The 7,367-nt window shown below is 42.5% G+C and overlaps 1 protein-coding gene across 3 annotated transcripts in view; it reads right to left on the bottom strand.

Moving 5' to 3' along the window:
- The window catches only part of fam83hb (family with sequence similarity 83 member Hb), a 16,153-nt gene that overhangs the window by 8,266 nt on the left and 520 nt on the right, over positions 1 to 7,367 (bottom strand). The window contains exon 1 of one of the 3 annotated variants that reach the window (XM_020606867.1): positions 4,503 to 4,831. The exons of 1 other annotated variant lie outside the window; for it this stretch is intronic. The gene's annotated coding sequence lies outside the window, so the exon portion shown is untranslated. Of the gene's footprint in view, positions 1 to 4,494; positions 4,832 to 7,367 lie in introns of those variants that run through there. One more of the 3 variants, XM_020606866.1, reaches the window with a different exon arrangement.

Consider the following 7,367-nt stretch of genomic DNA (forward strand, 5'->3'; position numbering starts at 1 on the left):
TATTGCCTTCATCTCTCTGTCTCCACCTTCAGTAGCCACCATCACCACCGACCAGCCCAGGAGTGACCCAGCCTACGCAGCTCGGCCCAGCTCTCCATCTCCTTGCCTCCTGTTGTTGGTCAAACACCCGGCTACTACTCATCGACAGGACTACGCACTATTTCCCTCTGTGTATTGTTACCCTCATCATCACTGTACATAGTAAATCACTGCTTGCACCAAAGTCGGCTACCTGGGTCCGCCTCTTTCTCGTTCGCTCACTGACAGGTGCGAACGGCACTAACAGGTCTAGTGGTTAGGATTCCTGGTTTTCACCCAGGTGGCCTGGGTTCAACTTGTGGTATGGGAATGAAATTATTGGGTTTGGTTTCTGCTTTCTCCCACCCACACGCTGAAGTGTCTTTGGGCAAGACCCTGAACCCCAGGCTGCTCCCGACAGCCAGAGTGGTGCCTTGCGGGGACAACACTGCCATCGGTGAGTTGGCCTAGGGCTCCTTTGGTACTGTACAGGTTCCTTTTGTGTGTAACATACTTGGCCAATAAAAGTGATAATCATTAAGTTTTTTGTCTGGAATTAGATAAATGAAGAAAGAGGATGCAATGATATTTAATGTTGTCCTGACAGCTGCATACTGGATAGTTCATCTGACTGTGGAGATTTGAGTTAACAACCACTAAACTGTAAAAGAATTCAGAATGAGCTGGTTTAATACCTGGGAAGTCTCTGGAATATACAGTCTGCAATCTCCACATGCTGCACATTGTATATGGTCAAAACAGGAAGTGCTGTTGATGATGTGGATATATTACCATGGAAATGTACAGTCTTAGGAGCTGTGCTTGGCAGACCAGGGTGTGTGTGTGTGTGGGAGGGTACGTAGGTGTTGTGTAAGGGTTACTGTACTTTAAAAGTGTGTGTGACACATTTTATGTACATTTCTATGCACGCTTTGGTGACTGGTGGCAATAGCAAAGGGCCCAAGTGCTAACCTTCTATCACTGAGAGCACCCAGTTTACTGAGAGGCCTGGTGAGTCACCGAGTAGACTGACCTAGCCTAAGGATAACTTCCACCAGGCTGCTATGTGGTGATTCATCTGCTGGCAAAATGGCTGACGTCCTGTTTCCTCCTTCATTTCTATCCATAGAAATTTGCCCTCTGCGGTGTGCTGTTCCCTTTTCACAGTTCCATGTAGGACGGGGAGGCATTTGGGCGCACATGCTACTTGTGTGGAACAATTATACTTGTGCCAGGTTTCCAAATGGAAGACTCACGAGTACTTTGTACTTTGTGTTCTTTTGATTCTTAATTGTAATCTAGCAGCCTCGGGCTTGATCTGTATAGAAGGGAATAGTGCTGAGGTAGCACTAAAGTGTACACCAGAGGACGTTTGTTAACATTTTAACAAACTGAGAAATGTGTAGCTGTCTGTGCTCATGTGTAAACCTCAAGAAAAAAAAAAAACATCTACTGTACTGTGTGTGGGAACACAACAGCAGCCAAACAACACTGAGTACTTTTCAGTTACAAAACAAAACAAAAACAAAAAAACACTCCACCTTAGAGAAATACAGCAACTTGCGCATCAAGCCTGAGATGAATATGAGCTATGTGGTTGATGACTCAAGCATTAAACAGGGCCTAGGGTTATCTTATTCCCCCTTCAGATCTCTGGGTCAGTACAGAATAAAAAGTAGAACAATGTAAGAAGCACAACAGACTTTCTCCACCTAACCTGGCTGACTAAACAAATATTGTTGCCTTGTTTGTTGTTATAGCAACTGCAGTAAGCATCAAACTGTGGAACGTGACACATGATGATGGTAATCTTTCACTGTCTTTTCTCTCTCACCGTTCCTCCCTTAGTTATAAAACTACTGTACCTGTTGCCCGCATAAGGACAAGCCTGCCCTAAATGCACCATAAACAAAGCCAGTTTGAAACACTAAACCACCACAGGACAGGCAGGCACCGACCAACAACTCCACGCTGATAAACCCAGTAAACAGATGTGCCCAGTGTTTGCTCGCTAAGTGTGTAAATGGGTCATTCTCAGCATTCCTACTTTGAACACTGACATGAGAAGAGGGAGTGAACATTTTTATCTGTTTCAACATGTGAACTGGAGAAATAGGCCTGAGGAAACACAAAGCGCAAACTCCAAAAAGCATTTTCGCTCTCTTTTTTCTCTCCGTCTCTATCTCGCACATGCACGCGCATCTCAACATGCCTCACTAAACCAACACAAAAATTGATCCAGCATACCTCTTCAGTCTATTTATTTTCTGTGATAATTCGGTGTGAATGGAGTGAGAATACCTGAAAACAGGTTTGGATGGATGAGCCAGTAATCTCTTGATGCTCCTGTCAGCAGCCATTTTTGTGAGATTACCACACACACACACAGATTAAAAGCGAACACAGAGCACGACTTGTGTCATCACACCTCAGCGTGACTTTTCAATGCTTAACAAAAGTCAGCACAAGGTCAGGTGAATGCAAACCCCATCTGAGAACCCAGCAGCATGTATTCTCCCTTTTTCTGTATTCACTGGTGGAAAGTAACTAAGTACATTTGCCCAAGTACTGTGCTTAAGTGCAATTTTGAGGTATCTATACTGGTGTATTTTCATTTTCTGCTAAATCATACTTTGGCTTCACTACACTGCAAGTAAGTATTGTACTTTTTAATCCACTACATTTAATAACTTTAGTTACTAGTTACTTTCCAGAATCAAATTAACTACACAAAATACAATATAATTATCTGACTTTATTGATCCCTGGTGGGAAATTCACGAAACACCCAGCAATACTTTAAGCATATAAGGTAAAATTAGCTCCACCTTTACAAGATGAAGCATTAAATGTGATGTACACAATAATGTGTCGATATTTATTCTCCACCCACATGTAATCTTTGTATGAGAAATTAGATTAAAGGATCGTTAACTGCAACTTCAAGCACCTGATTCATTCTGGGAATGTATGGGCCTTAAGTGGTGTTCTGGCCGACACACCGAGGTGACCATAGTGTCATAAGGACTGACCAGTGCCATAGACATTTGGAGTTTTCCTCACTCACATTAATTAATATATATTAATGTGAAATGCTATTCTGCATAATGAGTAGTTTTGCTTTTAGTACTTTAAGTATATTGTGATGCCAGTACAGTTGTACTACTTAAGTAACATTTTCAATGCAGGGCTTTTACTTGTAACAGAGTATTTTTGCACTGTGGTATTGCTACTTTTACTTAATTTGTGTACTTCTTCCACCATTGGCTGTGTTTTATACAGCAACCCTGCTAGACAAACAAGTCCACTGAGGTCCTCGTCATCTGTTCCCACTGCCTTAACGTCTGTGGTCATCTTGAGTGGAAAACCCAACAATAAAAGCACTATGTTGTTCATACATGAATTACACCTTTACAAACAGGCATTCACCCCCTGTAACATATACAGTGCAAACAAACATATGAACAGAATGACGCCTTGGCCATATGGCTAGTGTAACAAGATGAAGCCTATAATAAGAAGCACGCCTGCACAGAGATACCACAAAACACTAGTACTAGAGGCTTTTCCCCTCAAATTATAACCACATGTCGGAATATTCCTGCGAAGTGACTCACTCTGAATGAATCAAGGCAAAGCCTGTAAAGGTAAAGCTTAAATCGACACTTATAGGTCAAAGCTGCAAAAATAATGATCTGTGTGTCTGTGAATTTATCAGAGGACATGTTGTAGCTGTCTTCCTGGTTCAGCTGCGCTTAGACTGAAGGCAAGGATTTTGTATTATCTCATCAGTAATCTTTAAATTGACACTGACATTCATAGCATCGTGCAACCATGGCATTAGACATGCTTGTAAAAGTGTCACTGCCTTTAAAGCACTATTTATTACCCCTACAGTACTGACAAGAGCTCTACACACGCCGCCTCCCCAAGCACTTTTTCTCTGGCTTGAATGTCTTCAAAGGGCTGGAAAAAGAGCAGCACAGTTCACCAGTGACAGCCAACCGAGCCTTCTGTGTGCTTAGACTGTAATAACAATACTGTTCAGGTTTTGCAATGCACAACAGCCATCTGAATGACTTCATCCTCCATAATGTCAGGCGGGTGATGAGGAAAGTTACCCGCATTCACTTTTGTTCCACTCACATTAATGGAGTAATCCACAGAGCAGAATAAAATAGAAGAGAACAGACATAAGAATATGAATAGACCATAATAAAGCAGAATAGGGCACAAAGCCGGATTTAAAGTATAATACTGCAGAACAGAGTTGAGCAGGATACAGGTAACGCAGAATAAAACGTCAGGACACAATAAAACAGAACAGGACATGATCAGGACATCATACAGGCGACAGCTAGAACAGAAGTAAACTGGATAGGACTCAAGAGCACAGAAGAGAGGATCGAGGCTAAACAAATAGTTCCTTTGTCTTATTTGCATTTTGTACAGATCGTCTTTGTTTCCACTTCGTACCTCCTGACCTGTCTGCAGAACTTGTCTCTTCTCTTTGTACTGACTAGGATCCCGGTGGAACCCGCCGATTTGCGTCTCCTTCCCCTCCGTACGTCACATTCCTCAGATCGAGCAAGAACTCCACCCAAACCCCCCGGTGTGCACCCTCCGCGTCCAGGCGGCAAAGAAAGGCGAGGCGAGGCAACTCTTTACTCCAGGCCTGGGCTGAGTGCTTCACTCGGCGGTGTACGAACCTCCGGACCCGCCGCCACTATGGCAGAGAGCAGCGCGGCGAATGAGGAAGAAGCGGGCACCTCCTGTTAGGCAGGACTTTCCCACCGGTGAGACTCCTCCCAAGTTGTTGATCGCTGGGAACGACGCGACCATTTGAAACTCGCCGGCGGTGGCTTATTTCAAAAGTGCTGGCGTTTATGTCATGGTTGCTATTTGGTGTTTTATATAATCTTCATGATTGAAACAAGAAAGTTTCTCCAAACTCCGCAAAAATATTTGTGCCAATTGCTGTGGTGAAATATTATTTAGTAAAGTAAAAGTAGCAATACCACAGTGTTAAAATACTTTGTTACAACTAAAAGTACTGCATTCAGCATTTTATTTAAGCTAAAGTAAAGATTCTTATATTAGCATATAAGAAGTTCCAAAAGTAAAAGTACTCATTATGCAGAATGGTACATTTCACATTCATGTATATGATATTACTTGATTATAATAGATCGTGTACATCTCATTTAATGTTGCAGCTGGTAAAGCTGGAGCTTATGTTAACTGCTTTATACTGTATAGTTATACTCTGCCTTCTTTAACATATGACTTTTTCCCCAGGTAATCATTTAAGTCTTACAAATGCAGTGGAGTAAAAAAATACATATTCACTTCTGAAATTTAGTGAGGCTGAAGTATGAAGTCTGGCTGCATTAAAGCTGCATTATGTAATTTATGATAGAAGAAATAACAAATAAAAAGCTGAACTTACAGTCAACAAAATCCACCATTTTTCAGTTCAGTACACACTGCGATTTTGCTTTAATGGCCTTACTTAGTCCATGGTGACTGCTAGCTTATGACGGTTGATATAGGCTTATAACATTAGATGTGTAACTGACATTAGTGTTTCAGTTTACAATACATTTTTACATTTACATTTCAGCATTTACCATTGCCCTATAATGGCCACTTGGGTGCCCCAGTGCCCACCCCACCTCCTTATCAAAAGTTCACTGTAAGGCAAAAATGGTTTGAAGATCACGTTCCCATCTGAAATATTGTGTAAAAAAATGAGTCACCCAGTGTTTTTATCCATAGCAAAAAACCTCACGCTGAATCAGCAGACTCCAGCAGTTCCCTTTTGTACTCTGTTGTAGAAGAAGCCTCTGTAAAGCCAGCCTCCATGCTGCAGGCTGCACCATCCAGTTATGCGATGGATTTGGGAAGCCTGTTGTTGAACACCATGCAGGCATAGTGCAGCTTAAGTGTATCCAGGGTCACTATTTGTCTCATATGCCCCATGCAGGTAAATAAACCAGGTGATGCTGGATTTAGCTGTTTGTTCTCAATTATAAAAGGTGAATGATTATTTAATGTGCTCATTAATCTTCTGTTTGACCAAGTTAATTCCAACATTCACTGGTTGTGTAGTATGAAGAAATCAGTGTTAGTATCTGTTTCATTCTCTTTTTGTTTTCCTTTATTTTCATTTACTTGTCATTACTTCTCCTTTTACATTCTCAGTCTCCTTCACTTTGTGTCACTTACTTATACACAAATACACAAGCAATCATGACATGACTACAAGGCATAATACAGGGAAAAGTATACACCACTGTGTGTGCACATTATATGGGCCGTCCTTTGTCCTGAAACGTGTCTGTCAGACAGATTATTAGCTAGATAGCAACACACGCACACACACGTGTAACTGTGTTCAGTCCTGCTTCTAAAGGTGTGGTTCCTGTTTAAATGTCTGCCTGATCACCCATGTCCTACTGAGCTGCTGCACACACACACTGACTTTGGGAGCTATATAATTCTGATCTCTTCCTGTGCCTGTTTACTCTTTTCCAGTTCATGCAAATCTGAAACTCTCAGCAGGATATGAAATGAGAGTTGAGTGTTTGCATATGTGTGCAAGTGTCACAAGGTGATAGTGTGCAATAGAAATTAATATCAAAATGTGAAATGATGTCCAGTGAGAGGAATATGAGTGCTCCGAGGGAAAGCGGCACAAGACTCTGCTTACATGAACTTGCTCTGATAACAAACATTATGGCAGGTATACGGACGCTGAAACTCAGGGTGCGGCCGCTCAGAGGAATGTGCTCAAGGCATCTTACCACACCCAATCTCTTTCACCATACCTCCTCCCCTCTATCTCTTTGCCCTCCTGGCTTGGTCTCTCTCTCTCTCTCCAGGCTCTCCTCCCTCTGAGTCACCTGGCAGCCATTGAACAGGTGTACAGGTCCAGACAGAGTTCAGGTAGCACCTAAATCCCGGCCTGGATCTCAGCACGACTGGCAGAGGAGTTTGCCTCATCTGGGACAATCTGATCCCAAACAATCTTTACTGACATGATTGTTAGAGGTCTGTATTTATATTGCAGTTATTGTCAGGTTTGCCCGGTGGCACCTGCCTCACTTCTTTTCCTCGCACTAGCCAGCTCCCTTGCACTGATTGCACGATTAGACACACCTGCCTCGATTCACTGATTCTCACCAGCTGCGCCTCGTTCCTTATTTATACGCTGCTCACTGATCACTCCCCTGCTAGTTCTTTCTCTGTCTTCAGGTCCCCCATGTATGTTACCGTTTTTGTTTGCCTTTGTGCCTAGTATGCTTTTTATTCTCTGTTCTCTTCTGCGCTTACCCGAGTTCATGTCC

This window comes from Monopterus albus, unplaced genomic scaffold, assembly GCF_001952655.1.
Source record: "Monopterus albus unplaced genomic scaffold, M_albus_1.0 scaffold82.1, whole genome shotgun sequence".
Classification (NCBI taxonomy): Eukaryota; Metazoa; Chordata; class Actinopteri; order Synbranchiformes; family Synbranchidae; genus Monopterus; species Monopterus albus.